At 44.2% G+C, this 17,149-nt stretch overlaps 1 protein-coding gene across 9 annotated transcripts in view; it reads right to left on the reverse strand.

Annotated features, from left to right (window-relative positions):
• NLGN4X (neuroligin 4 X-linked) overlaps positions 1-17,149 on the reverse strand; it is a 921,956-nt gene that overhangs the window by 455,669 nt on the left and 449,138 nt on the right. For 8 of the 9 annotated variants that reach the window (XM_079910741.1, XM_079910740.1, XM_079910739.1 and 5 more), the window contains 2 exons: positions 8,751-8,839; positions 5,742-5,869 (listed from right to left, as the gene is read on the reverse strand). The gene's annotated coding sequence lies outside the window, so the exon portion shown is untranslated. Of the gene's footprint in view, positions 1-5,741; positions 5,870-6,417; positions 6,463-8,750; positions 8,840-17,149 lie in introns of those variants that run through there. The other variant, XM_079910744.1, reaches the window with a different exon arrangement.

Below are 17,149 nucleotides of genomic sequence, written 5' to 3' on the forward strand. Positions count from 1 at the left end.
TGCCGTTAAACTCTAGCTGTTTCGTATCTTTCCTAAATAGCACGCCTAGTAAGGCTTTTCCTATGACATGAGGACAAAAATGGGACGACCGTTTAAGAAGATGCCGACATTAAGAGCACGTTATGCCGTTGCTCTGGACTGAGCGCATGTGGCTATTACTGGAAGCAACTGCTCCAGAAACACCAAGCTCACCATGATCACATTACACAGATAGATCAGGGTATGTTTCCAAAGTACTTTTAAATCGTTTTTATTTGTTATTACCCTGTGCCCTAGTTTTTTTAATTGGAAAGCATTCCCTCTCAGTACTGAATTCCTCATCAAATCCCCAGACTACACTGTGACATCCATCCCCACCTTTTTTTTTTTTTTTTTTTTTTACAGGAAGTAGACACCATTTGAAGGAGGAATGTGTGCATCTTAATTACGTTGTTCATCTTTGCACAACTAGGAACCCATCACTGGATTTTAGAAAAATAAATTCTCCCCAACCTTGTTCTAAAGGTTTCTAAATTGGGGTTATTGTAGTCTATAATTCTATGCCTTGTGAAACAAGCTTTACAAAATTCCCTTGGCTAACCTTGAGTAATAAGACAGTCACAAAAGGACACAGTGGTATGATTCCATTTACACGAGGTGCCAAAAGTAGTCAAAATCATAGAGGCAGAAAGTAGAACGGTGGGTGCCGGGGCCTGGGAGGGAGAATGGGGAGGTAGTGTTTCATGGGGCCCGAGTTTCAGTTGAGTGAGATGAGAGTTCTGGAGACGGATGGTGGGGATGCTTGCACAACAGTGGGAACGTACTTAACGCCACCGAACCGTACACTTCAAAACAGTTACAATGGTTAACTTGTATGTTAGGTGTATTTTACCGCAATTTGAAATATTTTAACTCCCTTTAAAACTGATCAGCGCACTCTCATTGTACAAAGATAGCATAGGTGAGCAAAAGAAGAAATGATATCGCCTGAAGAAGTGATTTCCATTGGTCATTCCAGCATCCTCATGGTTTATGTTGGTCAAGTTTGTACGGGTCACACACAAAGAAGCAGGCCCTCGCTAAGATATTTTCCAAGAGCGTTTTCCTTACTGAAATATATTGCCCTGTAACACTGTGAACACTTAAGGTGTACAACATGTTCTTTTGATATATTTCTGTACTGTAATATGGTCGCCATTGTAACAATAGTTAGCACCTTCATCACATCCCATAATGATCATGTCTTTTCAAGATATTTTCTATGGAATAGTTACAGTGCTGCTATTTCAAGAAGTACAGACCAGGTAATGGGAATCGAGTCATTTGTGTGCTAATTTCTAAAAGCAGGAGTTGGAGAAAAGATAGGCATCATAGCGATGGTTACACCTGGCCAGAATCTTAGAGCTCTTCCGGTCCAATTTCAAACTCCTGGGTGTGGAGTAGAGGGGAAAACAGGTTAACAACCATACGAAGATCGCTGGTGGGTGAAGAGGCCGGAGATCCGGATCTTCCGACCTTGGGGTTAAAACTTGCTCCACCTTCAACGTCCAGAAACCAGTGATGCGTCTTCTGCCATGACCTTTACTGATCTCCCGTCTCCTGGCACTTTGATGAGATGACACTGGACATCTCGTCCATTATTTTTCTCTATAACATCAATTTTGAGGTTCTGCAGGGCAACTGTTTCCTGACCTACTTTTTCTTTTCTTTGATACTCAATACTTAATTTGACGATGTCGACTGTCTCACACATGAGGATGATTTCTGCAAGAAAAGTTTGGGCGTGCTTTGCTTGGGGCTTCCAAAAAATGCACAGGAGTGTCTGTGATATAAGATGTACCTGTTCAGCACTCTTTAAAACCTGCTACTCGGTAGAGGATCATCAATGCCAATCAGGGAAAGTCTAGCGTTCACACTGGAAACCTGGCCACACATCTTTTATCCTTGAAACTCCTTCTGAGGATTACGTGGTATTGTATATTGCTTGCTGTTTTTCTCTAAATCCTGTCTTGTCGAGGGCAATGTCAAGAAGACAGTGCACGGGGCTGCTTGGACATCATGCCCGTGCCAGCTGATCCCACAAATCATGTGCCTTTTATGAACATCTCAGACAAAAGATGATTCTGTCCTCATTGAGTTTAATCAAATCGGTTCCCACCCCAAAGCTCCCAATGGAAAAGCACTTAGAATGATAGTTGGGAGGCGGGGAGGCGGCTGAATCACACAAGGTAACGCAAGTGAAATGATTCCATAAGCTTTAACACGTGGCTTTCAGTGACTGTGATTATGGATGCTATCATTACAATTAAAATCACTACTAATGACATATTTTAGACCGTTTTTGATACTTTAAAAATAGGTCTTAGCAAACTACAACCAGTGTGCCAAATCTGGCCAGCTGCTTGTATCTGTGTGTTTTAAGGGTTGGTGAGTTAAGAATGGTCTGAACATTTCCAAATGGTTACTTTTTTTTTTTTTTTTTTGCAGTATGTGGGTCTCACACTGTCGTGGCCTCTCCCATTGTGGAGCACAGGCTCCGGACGCGCAGGCTCAGCGGCCATGGCTCACAGGCCCAGCCGCTCCGCGGCATGTGGGATCCTCCCGGACCGGGGCACGAACCCATGTCCCCTGCATCGGCAGGCGGACTCTCAACCACTGCACCACCAGGGAAGCCCCAAATGGTTACATTTTAAATGGTTGTATATATGCCTGTGTTAATTGCCTCAACTTTGCATCTTGGTTCACCAAGTTGAATGTCTAAAATATTTACTTTTAAAATATTTAGGATTTTAAAATACTAAAATATTTACTTTAAGAAGAAGTTTGCAGAACACTGCCTTACATTTATACATATTTAATTCAAAATGGGCATCAAAGGATATTCTACAGAACCTGCAAGGAGCGGGATGAATATTACACCCAGGTCAAATATTATTTTGAGGGCTTCCCTGGTGGCGCAGTGGTTGAGAGTCCACCTGCCGATGCAGGGAACATGGGTTTGTGCCCCAGTCCGGGAAGATCCCACGTGCTGCGGAGCGGCTGGGCCCGTGAGCCATGGCCGCTGAGCCTGCGCATCTGGAGCCTATGCTCCGTAACGGGGGAGGCCACAACAGTGAGAGGCCCGCGTACAGCAAAAAAAAATAAAAATAAAAAAATAAAATAAAGTATTATTTTGAGCGTTTGTACAGTAGGGCCCATGTCATTGAAGGATTACAAAAGAAATCCCCAAATATGTGAATGTGCTTTTTCTCTAGAGTCTATAAAACACATTTTGTAACTTAAAGAGTTTCACTTGTGTTCTGCTCCAGAGATAATTTCTCAAATAATTACTAGTAAAGTGGTTTAGCTGCAGAGAAGTTAATCTTCTGGAGGAAACCATCTGTCATTCTCCTAATACTATTTACACAATTCTTATTAAGGTATCAGCCTAATAACTTTCCCCTTTTTTTTTTTTTGCCTCTAAGCATTTATTTATTTTTTTGCATTCAGAATCTTTATTTAAAAAATATGGAACGCTTCACGAATTTGTGTGTCATCCTTGCGCAGGGGCCATGCTAATCTCCTCTGTATCCTTCCAATTTTAGCACATGCACTGCCGAAGTGAGCACCTAATAACCTTCTAAACAGGGTGACGGGTAACGGGAGGACGATTTCTAATCACTCGGGAGCCGTCTGCGTCCCCTGTGTGCTTTAAAGCACAGCTACGCATTCCTCAGAGTGCTTGCCGAGAAAGTTCCCTCTATTTCGGGGGCTCTGATTTTCAAACATTCACATATGTCTGTTGCCGAAACATCTTCCCTCACCCAACACTTTAACCCCCTGAGAGAGTGTGCACAGACAATCATGAAAGGGTTTAAGCAAGACATCATTTCTAGAAAAGACACATATGTTTGGCTTCTAGGTAACACATGTGGCCAGTCTGAACTGAAATCTGTACGAACAGAGACTCCATGAAGGTTCATCACCCACAAAATTCTTTACTCCTTTGTACAGAACTGCTGCTTTGCTGAACGTTAACAGCACTTTGATCTGAACTGATAATTGTTTCTATAGCGGTTGTTTATTCCAGGTATACTACGTCTTAGCACTGTGCTCTACATGCAGACATAACAACAACAACAAAACACCCCCACAAACAACCCAATCAAAATATGGGCAGAAGACCTAAATAGACATTTCTCCAAAGAAGAGATACAGATGGCCAAGAAGCACATGAAAGATGCTCAACATCGCTAATTATTAGAGAAACGCAAATCAAAACTACAACGAGGTAGCACCTCACACTGGTCAGAATGGCCATCGTTAAAAAGTCTACAAACAATAAATGCTGGAGAGGGTGTGGAGAAAAGGGAGCCCTCTTGCACTGTTGGTGGGAATGTAAGTTGGTGCAGCCACTATGGAGAACAGCATGGAGGTTCCTTAAAAAAAGTAAAAATAGAGCTACCATATGATCCAGCAATCCCACTCCTGGGCATATATCTGGAGAAAACCATGATTCAGAAAGATCCATGCGCCCCTATATTCACAGCAGCACTATTCACAATAGCCGAAACATGGAAGCAACCTAAATGTCCATCAACAGGTGAATGGATAAAGAAGCTGTGGTACATACATACAATGGAATATTACTCAGCCATAAAAAATGAAATATTGCCATTTGCAACAACATGGATGGACCTAGAGATGATCATACTAAGTGAAGCAAGTCAGAAAGAGAAAGACAAATGCCATAGGATATCACTTATATGTGGAAGCCAAAATAGGACACAAATGAACATATCTATGAAACAGAAACAGAATCACAGACATAGAGAACAGACTTCTGGTTGCCAAGGGGGTTGTGGGGTAGGGGAGGGAAGGACTGGGAGTTTGGGGTTAGTAGATGCAAACTATTCCATATACAATGGATAAGCAACAAGGTCCTACCGTAGAGCACAGGGAACTATATTCATTATCCTGTGATAAACCCTAATGGAAAAGGATATGAAAAAGAATACATATGTATATAACTGAGTCACTTTGCTTTACAGCAGTAATTAACACAACACTGTAAATCAACTATACTTCAATGAAAAAAAAAGAAATGTAAATACAGACATGTAATTTCAGGGCTCACAGGAACCCCTATGATATAATGAGCGTCGTGTAATAGGAAGAGGTCCGCGTGAGAAGACCAAATTCTGTTTATCCATTACTATCTGTGCCCCTATATGAGTCTGCTCATCTGTAAAGGAGAAAGTAAGAAAGAGGTGATGGTGGTACTAAAATACCACGTAGTTTAAAGCCTAGACAAGTGCTGGAGGAATAAAAGGCACCGATGGAGAGTCTGCGTGGAACCAAAGGCAGAGGAAGGTTGACTTTGCTCTCTTCCCAACTGCGTGAGCCGGGACGTCCGTCTTCTCCTGCACTGGGAGTTACAGCAACAATGTTCCTGGTTCTCTGGCCCTGGGGCACACCCATCTCTGGCTTCTGTCTAACCAAGGCACTGTCACTTCCCCAAAGATGCCCCGTGCTTCGTCACCTCCAGCCCCACCACTCCACTTTTAATCCCTGCATCAACTCCCCTATATATTCTGCCTCACCTTATGAAATCTCAAGGCTCCCCCATCCTTCAGAAAACCAGAAGTCCCATCCTGAAACGAAAGCTGTCCCCCTTCAAAGCATAAGAGGTCAGTCACCCATCCAAATCTTCATAAACGCTGTTAAAGTAATGAGCTCAGGGCTTTTGTACGCAACACCCAACACAGGATTTGAACTTTTACCTGCAGCGTCCTTGAGCCTTTTAGTGTGTGTTCATCTCATCCTCGTGTGCTCCTTGCAGGTTCCTGCGTGGCAGGGTCCCTGGGTTCTGCTTCCTTGTACACCCCACCCTCTGCAAAGCCTTCCGCAGCTGAAAGGTACACAGTACGTGCCTGTCAACGGGCTGATTCATGTTGTGATGGATAAGACCCATTCCCTGGTAACCATTTAAGGGCGCTGAATCTCTCCTACTGTTAGCAGCCATTCAATAATAATACCCAATCAGCAGAGATCAGAATCTCACCCCTGGTATAAACATTTCTCTAAACGGCACTGTTTCTAGGTCTGCATGGCAGGCTCCTTAAGACAGGACCACCCAAAACTCAAGGGCACACAACGTGTGCCCTGAGTGTTAATTTTGTTTCGCTGCCGTGCTTTTCAGTAAAGCCTGTATTCTCACGTCTTGCTACTGCTGCAGGGCCCGAGAAATACCTCCCTTGGATGGGACGGCGATTTCCATGTTAGGCTGGGGCAACTGAACCGAGGGCAAGGTCATGGCCTGAACGCACTGTCTCATAAGAATTACAGAGTGGCTGTCAGCCTGGGCCTCCCACGTGTGAGAGGTGGTACTGAGCCACGGGGACCCACTTGGAGTTCCACAGACAGGGCATCCCCTCTCTTCCTACTCTGCTTGCGTACCTGCATCTCCGTCCATTGGGAGCACCCCCCCTGCACCTGTGCCCTTGTCCACCAGGCGTGAACTCAGATGCACCTGCTCCACGGATTCTGAGACAGGGCTGGGGAATGTCATACAGATTAATCCAATAGAAAAGGCTTATATATTGCAGGTTGTCACCCCTCCTGAGGCTTTTTAACGCCACTGGTTCCCCGTCATTTTCTTGTCGCTGTTGCTGCTTCCTTTTCAGTAACATTCACTTTTTGGAAGAGACCCACACACCTCTGTACCGGGTGGTGCACGTGGCAACGTATGTCATCATTTTACTTACACCCACCAGCCCTAATTTCGGGAGCCCCTTAGCAGCCTGCTTCATCCTTAAGCCGTATGCGATGTGGCCAACTCTGCATTCCCTCTGTATTTATCAACCTATTTTACTTTTAACAATTTTAATTTTTAAACATGGCTGATTAGCCTTTTAAGATAATGGTGGATGTAATGGTGTGTAACTGAACATAAAGGTTGGAATATTTCCTTTCCAGTCCTCCCACCCACCCCCCCACCCACCGGCCCCCAGGCTCCTTCTGGATGCATCAGTTATTCGGTAAGATTTCTTTTAGCTTCCGGCTTCCAAAGAAATGCCTATGGAAAGCAGAAATGGTGCCTGAGCAGAAACATCTAAAAAATTATTTTGGCATCTCACTAAATACCTAGAAATTGGGTCTAATCTAAAAATAATTCGGTCATAGTTTTTCTTTCTATCCTTTTGAGACCCCATCATTCTATAATCTTGAAGCCATGCTCACCAATAACAAAAGGAGTATTCTTTTTGGTGCCATTGTTCGGTCTGCTGAAATCATCCGTTTATTCAATCCATGTCTCAGGAATTACGCAGTGGTGGAAAGCAGCTACGATTTGGAGGCATGGTGTCTATTAAAAATTAAGCAAGCGTTCGCCCCTCTTGGTCACCAGTGACCTTTTTGTATCTAATCTTTTTCTCGGCACCTGTTAGCAGAGCAGACTCTCTTCACTTAACCACTCAAGGCTTTCCAGAAAAACCAGCTTGCCGTGGCCAAACTTCAATAGAACCCAGGCTGCTAGGAAAGCCCAGGGAGATCTGGGCTTCGTGCATTTCGGGCAAAGCTCTTACAGTGCACAGGTGCACACAAAGATGCTCCAAAGGGGGGCTTTCCTGAAGCTTGAAACTAACAACAAGCTCAGGAAAATTAACTGGTCACTCGACATTTAAGAAGAGATCTCGTGCAGATACCGATCTGTCAGCTGGTCTCCTTCAGAAAGTTATTGATCCAGCAGTTGTTTATTGATTTTTACACCACCCTGCTCTTAAAAAAAAAAACCCTGCAACTAACTTACTTTATCTCATATGCGAATAATACAATTGTAAGAAAAAGCAGGATGCTTCCCAGAAGTCAAATCCTTCGCATTTGTCTTAGCGTTTCTTTGCTTTACAGTTGTGAGGGAAGCCTAGCTTACCTAGGAGAGGGGTCTGCACGTAGGGCTGCAGCCTCCCTCTGCCGTAGGTTTGGGATATGTACCACATGCAACAGACACAGAATTATGAAAACGGAACCCTGGGCTGTCAAACTGCATCACATCCATGGTGCTCTTGTACGTGCCTTACGAGTAATGCCTCTTCTTACCTTTCTCTGCTGTGCACAGAATTCTTATGTGGGATTCCCCACAAATACAAGTCTCAAGGGACTACAGGAAGTGGCAGTCTTTCCCAGAGGCAATCTGGAGTACTCCAATAGTGGTGCGGTTGCATCGGGTGGAGCTACCAACCTCAAGCCCCTGAACACATCTGCCCCAAGGCCAAGGGCCTCCCGTGGTCCTCTGTCCTCAAAACTGTGGCAGCCCATTGCCCCTGGAAACCCTGTTGGTGTCCAGACTTCACAACGGGGGAGTCTGCCTACTCTGGGGATCTTCTCCTGTTGGGAGGAGACGAATGGTCTGGTGAGCATGGAAGGTTTCCAACCGTCTCCACCAAGAGGAGCAAACACTAATAGGCACGTGCGCGTGAGAAGGCGTTCACCGAGACCGGCACGCGCGCATCCGAAGGGGCCCTCCTAGGCCGCAGAGCAAGATGCCTGATGAGATTTAAGAGAGTCCAGGAGGAGGCAGGGGTGACGGGATGCTGGGGAGGGTGGGAGTCCCCCGCCGTAATCAGAAATGTGCGAATGACATTTAAGCCCATGAAGGGTCCAGGGATCAAAGGGGCGACAGAAGCAAGGCCCGCGAGCAGGATTTGGGGTGCCAGATGTTTCCATCCAGCTTCAGGGCGGGGAGAAGTTGGGAGGGCACCCAACCCTACAGCCTTTTACGAACGCTAACGAACCTCAGTGGCACGGAGGACGAAGGGCTTCGGTAGCATCCCCCATCTTCCTCTTTAAAGGGGAGGACTGAGGACCACACAGCTCATCATCTCTGAAAGAGAAAGGAATTCCACGTTCAAGATGTAAATCAAAACCCCTTTAATCCCATTCATTCGCTCCTCTATGCAGAGGACCCTAGCTCTGGAAGCATTTTCACAGCCACTCCCCCCAAGCCCCCGCCCGGCACAGAGCAGACAGCGCACCATCGTTGCACGTCCGATCCCTACTGATGGGGGGGACGTGGTTTACGGAGCACGTGCGTAAATGCGCGAATAGCAGCGCACCTTCCAGGGATGCGCAGACACAGAAGGCCGCGCCCGGGAGCAGAGGCGCCTGGGCTTCAAGGATCACGTTTGGCGAAGTGATGTGCTGTGCTGTCCGGCGTTTGAAGGATCCTGAACCGCTTTACTTTCAAGGCAGAGGAGAGCGTGCAGCTTTCCAGGCCTCCCTGCGAGCAGGGGGATCCTCGGGCTTTCAGACCTCTTCCTCCTTTTCCTGGCCAAGAACGCCCCGTGGGATCCTTTGAACGCCCTGCCGGTTGCAAAGTGCCCTCGTTTTCATGGATGCCCTTGAATGAGCCCATTCACGGAAGCTTTCCCACAGCCCGGAAAGCCATCTGGGCGCGCCCGCTCGGGTTTCGCGCGTCTTGGTGCCAGAAAGAGAAAAGGCACAGGCCTCTGCTTGGCTCCTGAAAGCATTCCTGGGCTGGTGCGTCATGGGTGTGAGAAACCGCCTGAGAGGCTCGGAGGGAAGGCTGTCCCCCCGAAACAGTCCCCGAACCCACTCTGAAACGAACCTTCTTGGAAGAACCTTACAGGATGGGGAAAGCAAGTCTTTCAGAGACTTAACACTGTTTATCAAAGTGGTGTTTATAAACAAGGGAAATGAACGGCAACTTGTCAACACCCTATTTCTTCTGCAATTTTATGTCCCAAAATATTGATGGAAGGGGTAGGGCTTTGCTTGCATAAACAAGGCCACCTAGTAGAAAATGTAACGCCTAGACTCTTCTCGAATTATCTCTGTGTTTATAAAGTCATGGGGGACAGACGGGGGGGTGGGGGTGAAGGGAGCCTGGCATTTAAAGCTTATTGTCACCATTAGGAGGGAAAACAGGTTATTCATTCTTTCATTCATACAAATGTAAGGTGTCTGGCTGTGCTTAGCAGCTAAGGGGGAACCCAGCAGTAACTGGGCACCCCTCCCCAGGGGACTTTGACAATGTCTAGAGACAGTTTCCACTGTCTGAACGGGAAGGTGGTCACTGGCTTCTAGGGAGTGGAGGCCAGGGACGCTGCTGAACATCTTACAGTGCCCAGGACAGCCCCCCAAGGAAACTGGCATCCGACCCGGAAAGTCAGTAGTGCCGAGGTGGAGACACCCTGACGCTGAGTAAGGAGGAAACAGCCATCTCAGCCTTTAGGAGTCACTTTGGCAGGTGTCTTCGTGATATCAAAACTCAGTTTTTCCTGTCTGGTGAGAACTGTGTGCACCATGCAAAGGAAGGATTATCCAAATATCCCTCATATGCAGATCAGAGATGCAACAGGTATGTTTCAGTGGCTAAAATGTGGCTAAGTATGCAAGGTTAGAGAAACTGCATTTTCCACCTTAATCCTATCTGGATCCCACCCCCTGCCCCCCCAGGGCAGAGCCAGGTGGACCAAAACCCAAGCCCCTGAGACTAACGCATGTTTTGTCTTTGTTATTCTGTTTGCTCCATCCGACCAAACTCCCTGTCTTCCTGTCATGTTCCTGTGGTTTGCAGGGTACAAATATCCCCTGCTTGTTCTCGTGGTTGCTTTTGGTGTAACGTCTTTCCGAACCTGTACGGGTTCAGCCGATACACGACACATTAAATATTGTGATTCTACTGGTACCCTCTCCTCTTCCAAAAGTGCACCTCTACCTTCTTCATCTATTTCTAAATTTCTTGTCTCTGTCTGTATAAGGCGTCCCCCCCTCATCCTTTTCCCCATATATTTCTCTCCTAATCAGTGGTAGATAGCGTGTCTCCTTTTAAAGCTCATAGACAATCTGAACACTACATAGGAAACCACATTTCTACATCATCCTGCTTTCTGAATCCTGCAGGGCTGGGAGCTTTAATTGCTCTCTGCGCTGCATCGCTTCCTGCCTATTCCTACATATCAAGGATTAACCCGTTGACGTGTCATCTGAGGCCACGTGAGATCTGGAAAACATGCGTGTGTCAGTCTTGACGGCTTTTTACCTCTCGCTGAACGTTCTCTGTTGAACTGAGGCTGTCTGAGGATCTCACACATCAACAGTTCTTAGCTCTCTGCTCGTATTCTTACCCACAGAATGAGCTCCTCGCTTCCCTCTCTCTACCCAGATGCTACACAGCTTTGAGTTCCAACCCAAGGCCACGGCTTCCTTCTAGTTCTAGCACCTGTGTGGCCCCGGATGATCACAGAATCTCAGAGCTGGAAAAGGATCTTGGGTGTGATCTGCTGCTATTCTTTCATTCAGTGGGTGAAAGAAAAGGAAGCAAGAGGACGTTAGCACGTTGTCAAATATCAGGCCCTAGTACTGGCAGCTTTTGTCCCGAGCTTATTTGTGGCTGCCCTGTCGGAAGGCGGGGACGGTGTCACATCCGTCTTCACCTGAAGCTACATCTCACTGTGCTGAGCACGTGACGGGTGCGCATCAGTCAGGTGCAGCGTGCTTTCTGTGTATGTGCTTCAGTCTTCTATGCATGCTTCTACCAGAGGAACGCACCCTACAAACCCCATGCCAGGCAAATGTTCAGAGGGATTTGGAAATAAGCGGTGAAGTTAGCCATCAAAAGTCAAATTCAAAGCGGGGATGCAAAAGAATTCTCTTTCAGACTATTGCTTCTTTGTCTTGGTGGGCAGATTCATTTCTCCTGCCGTGGAAACTGCATTCGTTTGCATCAACTCTTGGTTACTTCCCAGAGGCAAACAGCTGGAGGCCACTGTCACCCTGGGATATACTTGCTTAAAAGTGTGCATCCCGTTTACAACCCCTCCCACATGATTCCCTTTTCCCCAAACCCAGCTACTTGCCATTTTTTTCCTTCTTCTGACACTCATTACTTAATTCCATGAATGTGTTGAGTCATGACTTCTGTTCTATTTCTAGAGAGTCGAGCCTCCCTCTTGCCTAAGAGTTATTCTCTTAAGTAACACATGAGTTTTGACTCATTATATGTTTTTCTCAAAGAGAATAGAGAGTTTGTGACTCAGGTGCGTTCATTCTGGTGTAATAAAATCAGTATCTTGTTTTCTAGCTCTTATGTTATTCTGATATTCAGGGCTGCTGCAAGCGCATGTGGGAACTGGTTTTAGGGTATACGCGTTATTTCATCCAGAAATTTTAAAATATTCTTTATCTTCTTTAGGGACCACGGTCTCAGCTGCTGCTCTGCTCAGCTCAGCGTCCGGCTGCCTTGGATCCCCATCTCACATACTACAGACCTTGAGGAGCCAGAGAAAGGAGGTACGGGAATTTTCTCTTTGCTCTCCTTCTGGATAGCTCAACCACGCTCCTCTGAGAGCCTCAAGACAGAACTGAGCTTTCAACAACCACCCCAATGGAGAACGAGGCGTCCGCTGTGCTCATTTGTTATTCTAGAAATCTACCTTGAGGTTATGCAATTTACAATGCTTTTCAGGAGGAGGAAAACCACCCGAAGCATTAACATTTGTAGCCAAGCCTCAGCTTGGAAGAAGTGGCCCACAAAGATGCAATCATCCCCAGCAGCTAAGCTTTGCCCTCACCTGTCCTCCAAGCCGCTCACAGAGTAAGTTAAAACGCATGACTCGTAACCTCCCTGCAAACGGTTCCACCCGGGAGATACACTGCTGCTGCCACTCCCCTTAAGCTGTTAAGAGAAAAGTGCCTAGGTCGGCCATTTATAAAAATACCAACAAATAGAATTAATACAGAATCAGCCAGGAATCTGTGTCCCTCCTGAGCCATGCTTTAGGGAAGATATACCTCTCTCTAGTTTTTACCCTTTTGTCTACGCAAACTCAATTCCTCTAACACGTACTCACGAACCATGTCTTATACATGTTTTCTATCCCGTTACTGTGTGTGTGTTTTACACCCAAGAAAAGTATCATTTAATTTCCAGGTAAAGTATGAGAGAAACTAAAACGATGAAGAGAAAGACCGTGGCATGACTGCAACCAATCCTGCTAACTTAGCCCCCAGTTTAACATAGTACTACTACCGGGCTTCCCTGGTGGCGCGGTGGTTGAGAGTCCGCCTGCCGATGCAGGGGACGTGGGTTCGTGCCCCGGTCCGGGAGGATCCCACATGCCGCGGAGCGGCTGGGCCCGTGCGCCATGGCCGCTGAGCCTGCGCGTCCGGAGCCTGTGCTCCGCAATGGGAGGGGCCCCAGCAGTGAGAGGCCCGCGTACCGCAAAAAAAAAAAAAAAAAAAAGAAAGAAAATAGTACTACTACTACTACTATTTGAATATGTACTTTCATAAGTACCTAAGCTGTGTCATTGCTTGAGCACGGGCTGTCTATTTTTCGCAGGGTGATAGGTCAAGTTTAACTGCCTGTTAGTAGACAGTCTCTTAGCTCCTGTTCCATACAGGAAACACTATACCCTGTTGTCAGAATTTTCCTTTTACCTATTCCACTTGTGGACCGGACTCAGGAAGCTCAACAACTATTGCAAACCACACAGAAATGCAAGAGTCTGCAATCCCAAAGAATTCCAACCTAAGACAGGCAGGGTTTGTTCTGGTCAAGACAATAGTGAATTAATTGTGGTCTTACCTATTCTTTGCCTGGAAAAGAAGACACCAAACCCAGCTGCGTGAATGACCTACGTCCCTGTTATCATGCAAACCATGGAACTAAAAAGGTGCTGGTGACACGGCCAGCACATATTATTTCTAGCAAACACACACAACTGGACTCTAAAAAATGTACTTACATCATCACTGTGGAATTAGATATGCCTGAACGGGGTTTTCAACTGTGATGCAGAACAGAGGGAATTCTGAATAAGTACATTCCTACTACAATATACTCACCCTAAGATGAAAGAAACGAACCCCCATAATTCGTGAACACTGTGCTTAGTAAAGTTCCTTTGAAAATATATGGAACACAAGCATTCATAGGGAACAGAAGTGCATAAATAAGTACATGATATTTTATACTGAGAGTAACTGCTTTTCAAAATTTTCTCTGTATTTATTTTACATTGGAGCAATTTAAGACGCTTTATGAGAGATTCACTCTATAGAATAGAGAACTATATTCAATATCTTGTAATAACCTATATTAGAAAATAATCTTTAAAAATATCAATATATGTATAACTGAATCAGTTTGCTGTACCCCTGAAGCTAACACAATATTATAAATCAACTACAACTTCAATTTTTAAAAAAGATAATTTATAAGAGGAACATAATAATAGGTTAATAAATTTGTATTGACTCAAAAATTAATAAACAGATATATTAAAGTTGGTTATTTTGGAAAATATGATCATATATTTTCCTTAAAATTCACAAATTGATCAAATTCCAGTAACGAGATTTACCTACAATTACTACATTTGCTATTATTATTTAATATCTAATTAGTGTTAAGAAAAATAACCTAAGAAAGTCATATATGTTCTTTCTAGAAATAAATAATTGCTAAAACAGAGTAAGTTTCCCCAATCTAAATATAAAAGGGGGCAAGTTGAAAGGTTAAAATCCAGTTTTCTACTTCCAACAAAAAGTGAATGGCTCATTCACAAAGAAAGAACACTGCAGGCCAATATCACTGATGAACACAGATGCAAAAATCCTCAACAAAATACTAGCAAACAGAATCCAAAAGCACATTAAAAGGATCATACGCCATAATCAAGTGGGGTTTATCCCAGGAATGCAAGGATTCTTCAATATACGCAAAACAATCAACGTGATACACCATATTAACAAACTGAAGGAGAAAAACCATATGGTCATCTCAATAGATGCAGAGAAAACTTTCGACAAAATTCAACACGAATTTATGACAAAAACCCTCCAGAAAGTAGGCATAGAGGGAACCTACCTCAACATAATAAAGACCATATATGACAAACCGACAGCCAACATCGTTCTCAATGGTGAAAAACTGAAACCATTTCCCCTAAGATCAGGAATAAGACAAGGTTGTCCACTCTCAATACTATTATTCAACATAGTTTTGGAAGTTTAAACCACAGCAATCAGAGAAGAAAAAGAAATAAAAGGAATCCAAATCAGAAAAGAAGAAGTAAAGCTGTCACTGTTTGCAGATGACATGATACTATACACAGAGAATCCTAAAGATGCTACCAGAAAACTACTAGAGCTAATGAATGAATTTGGTAAAGTAGCAGGATACAAAATTAATGCACAGAAATCTCTTGCATGCCTATACATTAATGATGAAAAATATGAAAGAGAAATTAAGGAAACACTCCCATTTACCACTGCAACAAAAAGAATAAAATACCTAGGAATAAACCTACCTAAGGAGACGAAAGACCTGTATGCAGAAAATTATAAGACACTGATGAAAGAAATTAAAGATGATACAAAAAGATGGAGAGATATACCATGTTCTTGGGTTGGAAGAATCAACATTGAGAAAATGACTCTACTACCCAAAGCAATTTACAGATTCAATGCAATCCTTATCAAACTACCACTGGCATCTTTCACAGAACCAAAACAAAAAATTTCACAATTTGTATGGAAACACAGAAGACCCTGAATAGCCAAAGCAACCTTGAGAAAGAAAAACGGAGCTGGAGGAATCAGGCTCCCAGACTTCAGACTATACTACAAAGCTACAGTAATCAAGAGAGTATGGTACTGGCACAAAAACAGGAATATAGATCAATGGAACAGGATAGAAAGCCCAGAGATAAACCCACACACATATGGTCACCTTATCTTTGATAAAGGAGGCAAGAATATATAATGGAGAAAAGACAGCCTCTTCATTAAATGGTGCTGGGAAAACTGGACAGCTACATGTAAAAGAATGAAATTAGAACACTCCCTAACACCATACACAAAAATAAACTCAAAATGGATTAAAGACCTAAATGTAAGGCCAGACACTATATAAAACTCTTAAAGGAAAACATAGGCAGAATACTCTAGGACATAAATCACAGCAAGATCCTTTTTGACCCACCTCCTAGAGAAATGGAAATAAAAACAAAAATAAACAGATGAGACCTAATGTAACTTAAAAGCTTTTGCACAGCAAAGGAAACCATAAACAAGACCAAAAGACAACCCTCAGAATGGGAGAAAATATTTGCAAATGAAGCAACTGACAAAGGATTAATCTCCAAAATTTACAAGCAGCTCATGCAGCTCAATATCAAAAAACCAAACAACCCAATCCAAAAATGGGCAGAAGACCTAAATAGACATTTCTCCAAAGAAGATATACAGATTGCCAGCAAACACATGAAAGGATGCTCAACATCATTAATCATTAGGGAAATGCAAATCAAAACTACAATGAGGTATCACCTCACACCTGTCCGAACTTCCCTCATCAGAAAGTCTACAAACAATAAATGCTGGAGAGGGTGTGGAGAAAAGGGAACCCTCTTGCACTGCTGGTGGGAATGTAAATTGATACAGCCACTATGGAGACCAGTATGGAGGTTCCTTAAAAAACTAAAAACAGAACTACCATACGACCCAGCAATCCCACTACTGGGCATATACCCTGAGAAAACCATAATTCAGAAAGAGACACGTAACTCAATGTTCACTGCAGCACTATTTACAATAGTCAGGACATTGAAGCAACCTAAGTGTCCATCGACAGATAAATGGATAAAGAAGATGTGGCACATGTATACAATGGAATAGTACTCAGCCATAAAAAGAAATGAAATTGAGTTATTTGTAGAGAGGTGGATGGACCTAGAGTCTGTCATAGAGAGTGAAGTAAGTCAGAAAGAGAAAAATAGATACCATATGCTAACACATATATATGGAATCTTAAAAAAAAAAATGGTTCTGAGGAACCTAGGGGCAGAGCAGGAATAAAGACACAGACATAGAGAATGGACTTGAGGACATGGGGAGGGGGAAGGGTAAGCTGGGACGAAGTGAGAGAGTGGCATGGACATCGATGCACTGCCCAAATGTAAACCAGATAGCTAATGGGAAGCAGCTGCATAGCACAGGGAGATCAGCTCGGTACTTTGTGACCCCCTAGAGGGGTGGGATAGGGAGGGTAGGAGGGAGATGCAAGAGGGAGGAGATATGGGGACATATGTATATGTATAGCTGAATCACTTTGTTATAAAGCAAAAACTAACACACCATTGTAAAGCAATTATACTCCAATAAA

Source organism: Stenella coeruleoalba, assembly GCF_951394435.1.
Source record: "Stenella coeruleoalba genome assembly, chromosome: X".
Lineage (NCBI taxonomy): Eukaryota > Metazoa > Chordata > Mammalia > Artiodactyla > Delphinidae > Stenella > Stenella coeruleoalba.